The sequence below is a fragment of the Scylla paramamosain genome, unplaced genomic scaffold (genome assembly GCF_035594125.1).
Source record: "Scylla paramamosain isolate STU-SP2022 unplaced genomic scaffold, ASM3559412v1 Contig32, whole genome shotgun sequence".
NCBI classification, from domain to species: domain Eukaryota; kingdom Metazoa; phylum Arthropoda; class Malacostraca; order Decapoda; family Portunidae; genus Scylla; species Scylla paramamosain.
In genome coordinates this window covers 537,249-551,322 of record NW_026973697.1, presented here as the reverse complement: position 1 = coordinate 551,322, position 14,074 = coordinate 537,249, and the positions used below count along the sequence as shown (strand labels likewise).

The 14,074-nt window shown below is 41.4% G+C and overlaps 1 protein-coding gene across 3 annotated transcripts in view; it reads left to right on the top strand.

Moving 5' to 3' along the window:
- Positions 1 to 1,090: 1,090 nt before the first annotated feature.
- LOC135097793 (band 4.1-like protein 4) overlaps positions 1,091 to 14,074 on the top strand; it is a 31,799-nt gene continuing 18,815 nt past the window's right edge. For 2 of the 3 annotated variants that reach the window (XR_010266130.1, XM_063999851.1), the window contains exon 1: positions 13,775 to 13,959. The gene's annotated coding sequence lies outside the window, so the exon portion shown is untranslated. Of the gene's footprint in view, positions 1,388 to 13,774; positions 13,960 to 14,074 lie in introns of those variants that run through there. The other variant, XR_010266131.1, reaches the window with a different exon arrangement.

Below are 14,074 nucleotides of genomic sequence, written 5' to 3'. Positions count from 1 at the left end.
AAACGCCGCCATCCTCTTTTGCAGTGGATGTAAAACTGACACCCCACAATAACAATACACACAACTCACACAGTCTCTATGGATCCACGAGTTTCAGTGAATACGAGCCTAGCAAATCTCTTTACATTCAAGAATAATTGTTAGCACATTATTCCCAGCGTTCCATGTGTGCAAAACCACTCACGGGAACCAATCCAAGAGTATTCAGCTGGTTCTGTGTGTGTGTGTGTGTGTGTGTGTGTGTGTGTGTGTTAGAAGCTTCGAGAAGATAAGGGAATAGAGTGTGACAAGAGTAGCAAGCAATGCCCCTCCCCCCTTTCTCTCTCTCTCTCTCTCTCTCTCTCTCTCTCTCTCTCTCTCTCTCTCTCTCTCTCTCTCTCTCTCTCATTTTTTTTACACTTCTTCCACCTTAATTCCTCCACCCAGTCCTTCACGTCTCCCTCTCCCTCCCCCTCCTCCCCTCTTCTCCTTCCTCTAACTTTTCCCCCCTGATATCCCCTTCTCTCCCTCCTCTCTCTCTCTCTCTCTCTCTCTCTCTCTCTCTCTCTCTCTCTCTCTCTCTCTCTCTCTCTCTCTCTTTCCCATCCCTTCCTCCTTTTATCTCTGAGTGTTTGTCATTTACTTGTTTGAATTTTTTGTTTCGTCCTTGCTTGTCTCTCTCTCTCTCTCTCTCTCTCTCTCTCTCTCTCTCTCTCTCTCTCTCTCTCTCTCTCTCTCTCTCTCTCTCTCTCAATATCACTGCTACTATTACTACTACTGTTATTATCATTGTTATTATTGATGTTACTACTACTACTACTACTACTACTACTACTACTACTACTACTACTACTACTTCTACTACTACTACTACTTGTGACCTCACTTGACCTGACCTGACTTGGCTGAGAAGGTTAATCACTGAGGCGATCACGTGGCCTGCCTCCTCCTCCTCCTCCTACTACTACTTCTACTACTACTACTACTATTACTATTACTACTACTCCAACCACCGCCATTACTATTATCAATACTATCTTTTTATGAGAGAGAGAGAGAGAGAGAGAGAGAGAGAGAGAGAGATTTTGTCCCATGAATCAACATATATTTCTCCTCCTCCTCCTCCTCCTCCTGCTCCTCCTCCTTGTCCTATTGACCAATGGTATCACGGCACGTCACGGTGGTGGTGGTGGTGGTGGTGGGATAGGAGGCAGGCTGGCAGGGAGACCTCATCACGGCTCACTCCTCAGTTCATACTTGACCACCGCGGTGGACTGTGAGTGTAAATACTATAGCTGGGTTTATTTTACTTCAGTTTTACGTGTACAGGACAATACAGCGGCGCAGATTGTGTTCCTATGGATTTTTTTTATTACTGTAGTGTTGGCAGCGTGTGGAGTGTGGCAGAGTGAGTACTGTTCGTTAAGTATCTCTCTACTCTGGACATATTTTTTCCCTTCCCTCCTCCCTCCCTTTCTTCCTTTCTTCGTTTCTTTTTATTTTCGTTTCTTGTGTACTGGTATTGGCGTGGTTGGTGGGGATGCTGGCTGAGGTCACGGCAGGGGCTGGGCTGTGCAGACAAAGGGATGATGGTTGACCTCACTGCACGACGCAATTTGTGTCGGGGGGAAGAGAGAGAGAGAGAGAGAGAGAGAGAGAGAGAGAGAGAGAGAAAAGGAAAACAAATAAAACCCATGAGTAGAAGGAAAAAATAGGGACGGGAGAGACAGACGCAGCGGGAAAAAAAAAAAAAAAAAAAAAAAAATATATATATATATATATATATATATATATATATATATATATATATATATATATATATATATATATATATCACAATACTGTTTCTTTTTTCCCTTCAATACTATACTGCTTGGGCACACACACACACACACACACACACACACACACACACACACACACTGTTTTTCGCACATTCGTATCCCTTCTTGTTTGTTTAGTCCTTCCATCTCTTGTGAACCTTGTGTGTGTGTCATCCTATCTCTTATTTGTATTATCCTTTCAGCTCAGTGTGTGTGTGTGTGTGTGTGTGTGTGTGTGTGTGTGTGTGTGTCAGTCGGAGTGTAGTCAGCCTGCCGCCTTCTGGAAGCTTGTGCCTCCCTTAATCACTGGGTAATTAAAATTTGCCTTCCGCCACCACCACCACCACCAACAGCCAGCCACCCGACCACCGTTTGCTTGGTAAACTCTGCCGCCACCACCACCACCACCACCACCAACAGCCAGCCACCCGACCACCGTTTGTTAGGTAAACTCTGCCGCCACCACCACCACCACCACCAACAACAGCCAGCCACCCGACCACCGTTTGTTAGGTAAACTCTGCCGCCACCACCACCACCACCACCACCAACAGCCAGCCACCCGACCACCGTTTGTTAGGTAAACTCTGCCGCCACCACCACCACCACCACCAACAACAGCCAGCCACCCGACCACCGTTTGTTAGGTAAACTCTGCCGCCACCACCACCACCACCACCAACAACAGCCAGCCACCCGACCACCGTTTGTTAGGTAAACTCTGCCGCCACCACCACCACCACCAACAGCCAGCCACCCGACCACCGTTTGTTAGGTAAACTCTGCCGCCACCACCACCACCACCAACAGCCAGCCACCCGACCACCGTTTGCTTGGTAAACTCTGCCGCCACCACCACCACCACCACCACCAACAGCCAGCCACCCGACCACCGTTTGTTAGGTAAACTCTGCCGCCACCACCACCACCACCACCACCAACAGCCAGCCACCCGACCACCGTTTGTTAGGTAAACTCTGCCGCCACCACCACCACCACCACCAACAACAGCCAGCCACCCGACCACCGTTTGTTAGGTAAACTCTGCCGCCACCACCACCACCACCACCACCAACAGCCAGCCACCCGACCACCGTTTGTTAGGTAAACTCTGCCGCCACCACCACCACCACCACCAACAACAGCCAGCCACCCGACCACCGTTTGTTAGGTAAACTCTGCCGCCACCACCACCACCACCACCAACAACAGCCAGCCACCCGACCACCGTTTGTTAGGTAAACTCTGCCGCCACCACCACCACCACCAACAGCCAGCCACCCGACCACCGTTTGTTAGGTAAACTCTGCCGCCACCACCACCACCACCAACAGCCAGCCACCCGACCACCGTTTGCTTGGTAAACTCTGCCGCCACCACCACCACCACCACCACCAACAGCCAGCCACCCGACCACCGTTTGTTAGGTAAACTCTGCCGCCACCACCACCACCACCACCAACAACAGCCAGCCACCCGACCACCGTTTGTTAGGTAAACTCTGCCGCCACCACCACCACCACCACCAACAACAGCCAGCCACCCGACCACCGTTTGTTAGGTAAACTCTGCCGCCACCACCACCACCACCAACAGCCAGCCACCCGACCACCGTTTGTTAGGTAAACTCTGCCGCCACCACCACCACCACCACCACCAACAGCCAGCCACCCGACCACCGTTTGTTAGGTAAACTCTGCCGCCACCACCACCACCACCACCACCAACAGCCAGCCACCCGACCACCGTTTGTTAGGTAAACTCTGCCGCCACCACCACCACCACCACCACCAACAGCCAGCCACCCGACCACCGTTTGTTAGGTAAACTCTGCCGCCACCACCACCACCACCACCACCACCAACAGCCAGCCACCCGACCCACCGTTTGTTAGGTAAACTCTGCCGCCACCACCACCACCACCAACAGCCAGCCACCCGACCACCGTTTGCTAGGTAAACTCTGCCGCCACCACCATCACCACCATTACTACTACTACTACTATTACTACTACTACTACTACTACTACTGCTACCACTACTACTACTACTACTACTACTACTGCTGCTGCTGCTGCCACTACTGCTACCACCACCACCACTACTACTACTACTACTACTACTACTACAGCCATTGCTCCAACTGTCTTTCCTTCATTATTACAGAGAGAGAGAGAGAGAGAGAGAGAGAGAGACTAGTGTACGTAAATTTAAAGCTTTCTCTCTCTCTCTCTCTCTCTCTCTCTCTCTCTCTCTCTCTCTCTCTCTCTCTCTCTCTGGCTTAATTACGCAAAGCCCTTATTTTTATTTTCTCATTTATCATCATCATCCCTCCTCCTCCTCCTCCTCCTCCTCCTTCAGTATGGGTTTCTGAAGGACAGACTTGAATCTCGCATTAGTTCGGCTTAAGGGTAATTTTCCTTTATTTTTCCCTTTTTTTTCTTTTTTTTTCCCTACCATTTATCTCGTATCGCTGGAAACCGTATTTAATTCTCCTTGGCAGGGAAGGAAATAAGTCAATTGCCGGGGGAAAGAGGTAATGGTCAGGGGAATGGGGAGAGGGAAACTTGGGAGGGAAATATTAGGGTTGTTTTTTTTGGGGGGGATGAAATTAGGGTACTTTTTTTTTTTTTAGCGGGGGAGGGAAAATGTTAGGAGGAAATAAAGCAGGGAAAATTATTAGGTGTTTGAAATTGTTTTGGTCTCTCTCTCTCTCTCTCTCTCTCTCTCTCTCTCTCTCTCTCTCTCTCTCTCTCTCTCTCTCTCTCTCTCTCTCTCTCTCTCTCTCTCTCTCTCTCCCTCCCTCCATATTCGCTCTTCATACGTGTTCGGTTTTTCTTTCCTCCTCCTCCATCTCCTCCTCCTCCTCCTCCAGTCCCATTACACAACCCTAATTGACGATCCCGTTCAGTACGTGTTGTAATCCGGATACGATTCTTTATTTTATTTATTTATTTTTTCTTTAACGAGAATGGAAACAAACATGGATTATTTTTTTTAATTCCTATATTTCAACTTTCGTCCTTTTTTTCCATCGTTCGTATTTCGTAACATTCTTTTTCTTCCTTTCCCAAGTTTTCTTTCTATTGTTTCCTTGTTTGTTTTGTTCCTGCAGTACTAAATTTTTTTTGTTTTCTTTTATGTATCGTCTATATCGTAACCATTTTTTTTTTTCCTGTTCCAGACTTTCTGCTCTTATTTACTTTCTTCTATTCTTTTCTACTCTTTTTCACTTTCTATTTTTTTTTACTGCCCTCTGCTCTTCTGCTCCCTTTCTAATTCTTAACCCTTCCTACTTTGTTCTAATCTTTTCTTAACCCTGTCTACTCATTTTTACTGTTCCCTTTGTACTCTTTCCTTAACGAAAGAGAGAAAAATAAAAAAAATAAAATGAAACGTAGAAATTTTAAATTGACAGACGAAAGAGAGAAGGAAAGGAAAAAAACAGGATAAGATATAGAATGGAATGCAAATCGGGAAGGGAAATAGAAAGACAAAAGCGGAAGGAAGGGAAATAACAGAAAAAAAATAAAAAAGGAAAAAAGGGAATAAAAAGAGGGAAAAAAAGAAGGGGAGTTTAGGTTTAAGTGGAAATACGGATGGGAAGAGGAAATGGAGGGAAACGAAGGGAGGAAGAAGGGAAAAAAAAGCGAAGTGTTTGTAAAGGGAAATATTGAGGAAGGGGAGGGAGGGAGGGTATGAAAAGGGAGATCGAAGGGGATGGAGGAAACAGGACGGAAGGAAATGAGAGAGAGAGAGAGAGAGAGAGAGAGAGAGAGAGAGAGAGAGAGAGAGAGACCTCTATATCCCCATAAAACACACACACACACCGCTCCACCCCAGCAACACACAGTCACTCCCAGTATAACTTCCATGGACCACCTCTTCCCTTATCTATCACCCCTTGGCTTGTCCTGGCTTTCCCGCCTCTCCCCTGTACAGTATCTATTAAGTCCATCCCCCTTTTCACCCACAATCTATTCTCCATCACCCTGGGCAGGACATATAGCGGCGCAGAGTCGAACGGCGCTGCGCTAAATGACGATAACCAAAGCAAATGGTGTCTCAGGGATGGACTGGATTAAAAATTTAAGGGTGTTTGAATTTACTGCTCTCTCTCTCTCTCTCTCTCTCTCTCTCTCTCTCTCTCTCTCTCTCTCTCTCTCTGAACAAGTTGCTCTTAAAACTTTTCATTTTCTCTTTTTCTCTTATCTCCCGTTTTCTTTATTTTTACTTGTTTACATTTTTCTACAGAAAACTAGTAATTTTTAAACAGAATAATAATAGATCACATTTACAGTTTGAGAGAGAGAGAGAGAGAGAGAGAGAGAGAGAGAGAGAGAGAGAGAGAGAGAGAGAGACTGCATCAAGTTTCAGATCCCCCCTTCTACCCCTCCTTCCCCACCAATCACATAAAAATCCTACCCCCCATTATATTCCCACCCCCCTGCTGTAGTAATGCTATGGCTCCGCACTCATGTTCTGTTGAGCTTCGTGTGTCGAGGGGGTCTCTTATGTATTTTGCACGTAAATGTTCCTAAGAGAAGTTATTAGTGACACGTGAAGGAAAGGTGTGGCGGCAGATGTTACACGACCAGGTGGCGCTAATTAGAGAGAGAGAGAGAGAGAGAGAGAGAGAGATTTTTTCCTAGGTAACACATGACAGGTAGAAGTTGAATTCTTGGTAAAAATATAAACATCTTGTTAGCGCCGAGTCAATAGGAGTGTTAAAAGAAGACAAGACGAATTTATGAATAAAAAATGATAGGATGAAATGGACAGCCACGTTTACCTACAGGGATTGCGCGCCACGTGTAGGCTTAATGGCTTCCTGCACAAACACTCGATTTTCTTACGTTCGTATGAAACCTATTTGAGAAAGGCGAGGTTTGGACATACACTCAGATACACGTGGAAATGGACGAAGAGTGTAATAGGCTGAAAGATAAGTGTCACAAGGAAATGGGTGTGGATGGGTACGTATTTAATGTGGCACGGGAGTAATGGGGCTTGAATATGGTGACAGAGAGAGAGAGAGAGAGAGAGAGAGAGAGAGAGAGAGAGAGAGACCGTTTCATGATAACTATTACTCTCCTCTCCCATCACCATTACTGGATTTGTATTAATATTACATTTGCAAGACAACTGAGCGGCACAGTTTGTGTTGACACGGCTTATTACCGCAGTCTGCACAGTGTCTGCAGTGTGGCAAGCCTTGTAAGTACAGTGTGTGTGTATTACCTGACGTACCTTGTGTCCGGTAATGTCCTTAGGGATCGTGCTGCTTTGCCTTAGGTTACTGTCCTTAAACACACACACACACACACCACCAACAACAGCAACAAGAACAAGAACAAGAACAACAACGCTGCCATGACCCACCACAGCACCCCCACACGTAGCCATTCGTGGCAAAAACCTTACCTAATTACACATACATACACACAATGCAATCCCTTCTAGATTAGACTTACCTTTAGGATTGTTAAGTATTTCCCCACCACCTATGTACATTTTCAGTTTGTTAACTGCCTTAATAATAAGCCGTTTATTATTATTATTATTATTATTATTATTATTATTATTATTATTATTATTATTAATGCACAAGCAGGAAAGAGGAAAAAGAGTTGGGGAGAAGGCTGGGAGGAGCAGGTAAGGGACGGAAGGGGGAAGACCAGTGGGATAAGGTAATCTATGTTTGAGTAGTACACACACACACACACACACACACACACACACATACATACACTATCAATCAAGCCAGAAAGTAGATATATAGCCTTCAAAATTACTTTAAATAATGACTGAGGAGGCGGCCATCTTTGTTTTCAGCTGAGGCCCCGTCCACAGCCGTCATGATGGTTTGGCTCGATTCCAATATTTTTTTTTTTTTTTTTATCTCGAAAACTTGTATATTGCGGCTTTTTAAGTGTGTTGTTATAGTTTGTGAAAATATTTAGTGATGTTTTGAGTGTTTTCCATAAGTGTGTTGAGAGAAATGTGTTGATCATCAGGTGGTTTGTGAAAATATTTAGTGATGTTTTGAGTGTTTTCCATAAGTGTGTTGAGAGAAATGTGTTGATCATCAGGTGGTTTGTGAAAATATTTAGTGATGTTTTGAGTGTTTTCCATAAGTGTGTTGAGAGAAATGTGTTGATCATCAGGTGGTTTGTGAAAATATTTAGTGATGTTTTGAGTGTTTTCCATAAGTGTGTTGAGAGAAATGTGTTGATCATCAGGTGGTTTGTGAAAATATTTAGTGATGTTTTGAGTGTTTTCCATAAGTGTGTTGAGAGGAATGTGTTGATCATCAGGTGGTTTGTGAAAATATTTAGTGATGTTTTGAGTGTTTTCCATAAGTGTGTTGAGAGAAATGTGTTGATCATCAGGTGGTTTGTGAAAATATTTAGTGATGTTTTGAGTGTTTTCCATAAGTGTGTTGAGAGAAATGTGTTGATCATCAGGTGGTTTGTGAAAATATTTAGTGATGTTTTGAGTGTTTTCCATAAGTGTGTTGAGAGAAATGTGTTGATCATCAGGTGGTTTGTGAAAATATTTAGTGATGTTTTGAGTGTTTTCCATAAGTGTGTTGAGAGAAATGTGTTGATCATCAGGTGGTTTGTGAAAATATTTAGTGATGTTTTGAGTGTTTTCCATAAGTGTGTTGAGAGAAATGTGTTGATCATCAGGTGGTTTGTGAAAATATTTAGTGATGTTTTGAGTGTTTTCCATAAGTGTGTTGAGAGAAATGTGTTGATCATCAGGTGGTTTGTGAAAATATTTAGTGATGTTTTGAGTGTTTTCCATAAGTGTGTTGAGAGAAATGTGTTGATCATCAGGTGGTTTGTGAAAATATTTAGTGATGTTTTGAGTGTTTTCCATAAGTGTGTTGAGAGAAATGTGTTGATCATCAGGTGGTTTGTGAAAATATTTAGTGATGTTTTGAGTGTTTTCCATAAGTGTGTTGAGAGAAATGTGTTGATCATCAGGTGGTTTGTGAAAATATTTAGTGATGTTTTGAGTGTTTTCCATAAGTGTGTTGAGAGAAATGTGTTGATCATCAGGTGGTTTGTGAAAATATTTAGTGATGTTTTGAGTGTTTTCCATAAGTGTGTTGAGAGAAATGTGTTGATCATCAGGTGGTTTGTGAAAATATTTAGTGATGTTTTGAGTGTTTTCCATAAGTGTGTTGAGAGAAATGTGTTGATCATCAGGTGGTTTGTGAAAATATTTAGTGATGTTTTGAGTGTTTTCCATAAGTGTGTTGAGAGAAATGTGTTGATCATCAGGTGGTTTGTGAAAATATTTAGTGATGTTTTGAGTGTTTTCCATAAGTGTGTTGAGAGAAATGTGTTGATCATCAGGTGGTTTGTGAAAATATTTAGTGATGTTTTGAGTGTTTTCCATAAGTGTGTTGAGAGAAATGTGTTGATCATCAGGTGGTTTGTGAAAATATTTAGTGATGTTTTGAGTGTTTTCCATAAGTGTGTTGAGAGAAATGTGTTGATCATCAGGTGGTTTGTGAAAATATTTAGTGATGTTTTGAGTGTTTTCCATAAGTGTGTTGAGAGAAATGTGTTGATCATCAGGTGGTTTGTGAAAATATTTAGTGATGTTTTGAGTGTTTTCCATAAGTGTGTTGAGAGAAATGTGTTGATCATCAGGTGGTTTGTGAAAATATTTAGTGATGTTTTGAGTGTTTTCCATAAGTGTGTTGAGAGAAATGTGTTGATCATCAGGTGGTTTGTGAAAATATTTAGTGATGTTTTGAGTGTTTTCCATAAGTGTGTTGAGAGAAATGTGTTGATCATCAGGTGGTTTGTGAAAATATTTAGTGATGTTTTGAGTGTTTTCCATAAGTGTGTTGAGAGAAATGTGTTGATCATCAGGTGGTTTGTGAAAATATTTAGTGATGTTTTGAGTGTTTTCCATAAGTGTGTTGAGAGAAATGTGTTGATCATCAGGTGGTTTGTGAAAATATTTAGTGATGTTTTGAGTGTTTTCCATAAGTGTGTTGAGAGAAATGTGTTGATCATCAGGTGGTTTGTGAAAATATTTAGTGATGTTTTGAGTGTTTTCCATAAGTGTGTTGAGAGAAATGTGTTGATCATCAGGTGGTTTGTGAAAATATTTAGTGATGTTTTGAGTGTTTTCCATAAGTGTGTTGAGAGAAATGTGTTGATCATCAGGTGGTTTGTGAAAATATTTAGTGATGTTTTGAGTGTTTTCCATAAGTGTGTTGAGAGAAATGTGTTGATCATCAGGTGGTTTGTGAAAATATTTAGTGATGTTTTGAGTGTTTTCCATAAGTGTGTTGAGAGAAATGTGTTGATCATCAGGTGGTTTGTGAAAATATTTAGTGATGTTTTGAGTGTTTTCCATAAGTGTGTTGAGAGAAATGTGTTGATCATCAGGTGGTTTGTGAAAATATTTAGTGATGTTTTGAGTGTTTTCCATAAGTGTGTTGAGAGAAATGTGTTGATCATCAGGTGGTTTGTGAAAATATTTAGTGATGTTTTGAGTGTTTTCCATAAGTGTGTTGAGAGAAATGTGTTGATCATCAGGTGGTTTGTGAAAATATTTAGTGATGTTTTGAGTGTTTTCCATAAGTGTGTTGAGAGAAATGTGTTGATCATCAGGTGGTTTGTGAAAATATTTAGTGATGTTTTGAGTGTTTTCCATAAGTGTGTTGAGAGAAATGTGTTGATCATCAGGTGGTTTTAGCGTAGCTAAGTGTTGCTTTTTTCTGTTATTATTTTTTTCTTTTAAGGTCGCCCTAGAAAAACAATTATTTCAGCCTCCAGGCAAGATTTTATTGGCTCAAAAAATCGTTTATGGTTATTAAAGTGTGTTATGATCCTGATGAGTAGGATATGTGGAGTTTTACAGTGATTTATAGGCGTGTGAAAAGTGAAAAGTTGACATTTATTAATTTTTCATTTCTTTATTTCAACTTGTAACGAACTTTTGATTATTTGTAAAAATAGTTTTCATTTTTAAAGTGTTTTATATTCCTAATAAATCAGATTTGTTGACTTTACAATGTCTCTTTATCGAGTTTATGTTCAATTTTTTTTATTCTGTTCTTTTAAAATATCTTTATTATTAGTAAGGCTGGGAATGGTTTTATATTCCCAATAAGAGTTAAACTACTTGACAAATCAGAATATATTAAGCATTCCGGCATAGCTCCATTTTTGCGAGGGGTTTAATTTCGCAGTTAATTTCGCAATTAGAGACGTCGCAGTGAGGCTGGTAGATACCTATCAGCGCCAGCATTTTTAATTGTCTCCGATTTCGTGGGGCAAAGGGGTGACTTAGCTAAATTTGAAATCGATGTGCAAGAAAAGTACAGCATGAATTGCTGCACAAGTGTATCTAAAATTAAAAACATAACCCTTAATATTAATATTCATACTTACTGGTGTATGATAAGGCTTTGTTAATTGAATTATAAGATAAAACTAAAAATAGGTAATGAATTTTTTTTTAAGTAAGTATAAACAGTAAAAATAAAAGGATGTTGACTTCGGCTTGTGCATTTTATCTGGGAATGTTGAAAAATATCAAATATCACTGACACGTCCTGTATATGAAAGTAATCAGTGAAATAAAAAAAGAACAGCACCGCTGGCGGACGTACGACGTACTTATCTTGATCATGATTCTTCAGTTAAAGAAAGCGCCGCGCGCCGTTAGGGAGTGTAAAGTGTAAACAATAGCCTCTCAGTTCTGCCGATACAAAGGCCTTTACTTTGCTTTACTATATCCAGAATAGGGTATAGCTCGTTCTTTCAAGAATTTTCTTAATTCCGCTGTAGTCCATGATTGTGGCGGTGATGTATCCATTGTGCAGGGTAGTCGAGTAAGCGTGGTCCTGTGTTTTGGTTTGCTGGCTGCCCAAGTACCCGAGGATAGTGATCGTACCGCAAAAATAAAGTCTCTGATACAAAATTATATTTTCTTTACATTAAATGGATTTGCCTGTTGTTTAGTACATGAAAATGCAAGTATATATTAGTATACTTCCATTGAGGTCAGTAGAAAATTACAGATTGCCTGCCTTGATACACTTATAGGCTCTTTTAAGAATATTATCTGAAATTATGAATAGAGGCTCAAACAATGTCATGTGCTGTCAGTTATTACGAAATTAATTGACTTAAAATTCAGACGCATTACTGTGCAACGATACACCTTTGTAAGCTTGTAAAACCTTGCCCCAAAAAGTATTTATTTTCCGGCGATAATTAAAAATTCTGGCGCTATCTGGTATCAAAACGCTCACTGCGACGTCTCTAATTGTTGCAGGTACAGTGTTGAGGAAGGGACGCGACCGTCCCTTCCTCAACACTGTACCAAGATCGCCATTACGCAATGTTAACAGCTTAGGAGTTATATATAACAAAATGACGCAAGAAATTTAAAATCCACTTCGTATTTTTGAGTGTGACGTCATCACCTGGACCCGGGACGCCCCTAGTTAGTTAGTTGTTTATTGACAAAAGAATCCTTTTACAAAATAAACAAAGAACAAATAATTGTACAAGTACTTTTGTCCATGAAAAGTCACAAACATGCATTTGATGTAGAGGTGATTCTTACATATTATACGTATATACTCAGTACTTCAAAAATATAGCTACACACTTCCTGTATATAGATATTCTCTTCCATTATGTCATTTATATCGCCAAATCTGAGCATTTGATAACTATTACGTAGATCAGCAGTCATTGTGCACTCTAACAACACATGTTTTTCGGTTTGAACATGAACACCGTCGCACAAACATACTCTCTGCTCAGTTGGCGTTCGACATTCCAGTCTCTATCCGTCAGTGTTCGGTGTGTGTGTGTGTGTGTGTGTGTGTGTGTGTGTTAGATCACCTTATTCTGAGTCATCTCCAGCTTTTGTCACGCCCACACCCAGCTGCTAACTCTGTACAGGGGCCTTATCCGTCCATCTCTCTCTCTCTCTCTCTCTCTCTCTCTCTCTCTCTCTACTTTCCAAGGTCACATAGATGACTAGCCGTGTTCTCAAGAGTGTTTTCCCTGTTCACAGTGTAGAAATCTTGTTAATCTTTCACCAGAACCGTAAAAACACCTTTGAAAATCCACGTCACTTTCGGTAAAGCCTTTTCAGTGTGTGTGTGTGTGTGTGTGTGTGTGTGTGACGGATGGTGGGATGCCCGTCGCCCCGTGCCTGCCTGTGCGGGGTGACTGCATTTATTTTATCATATTCCTGGGGTTAAGTCCTCCCCGACACGCGCGCACGCACCCCTCAGAGGTACCAGGCTCCCTCTTGCTTGCTCCTAGAGAGAGAGAGAGAGAGAGAGAGAGAGAGAGAGAGAGAGAGAGAGAGAGATAAGAAAATGATAGATACTAAGTTTTAAATCATTATTATCCTCTATTTCTTGCTTTATTCTTCTAATTTGCTTATTCCTCTTTCTCATTATATTCGTTTACTACCTCTTCCTCCTCTTACCCTTTTTTTGCCAGAGGAGGAGGGGAAAGAAAGGAGGATGAGGGTAAGGAAGACGAGGAGGAGGAGAAGGAAGAGGAAGTGGATTTTAAATTTCTTGCGTCATTTTGTTATATATAACTCCTAAGCTGTCAACATTGCGTAATGGCGACCTTGGTACAGTGTTGTGCGTAATGGCGATCTTGGTACAGTGTTGAGAAAGGGACGGTCTCTTTATAACTGCACTATTTGAGGGTACCTTTGATAAATAATGACTAGTACGAAGTCTTTTAAATATATCATCTTATTTTACATCGGAAAATATTAGAAATAAAAGGTTTACATTGGAAAAAAGCAAAGAAATAAAGATGTATATAGAATTTTATAGGATTTAGTACCTTAATACACTAATGTAAGATAAACCCGATGGATAATGAATAATATAACATTTCTTAATTATTATAACCTAGAAAATACCGATAAATATATATAGAAAGTAGTGTAATTAGTAAAAAAAAAAAAAAAACCGTCCCTGGGAAGTGAGACAGGCCAGATATTTGCGCTAAAAATGTGAACATGCAGTGTGCTTGTAATCACCTAGCATGCTCGTGTAGGGCAAGGTGCTGGCTGTGACGACTGCCACCACACATACAGACACCCAGGCACACGCAGGCATCACCAAATACGAGAAGGTGAGTGGCTGAGATGGTGCTGAATAAGATACAATACATACTTACTCTTGAGAAATGGTGTTGCTGTGTGTTGGTCGTGCGCGCGCCACACGGAACGCCAGCCTTCTATAGCCAG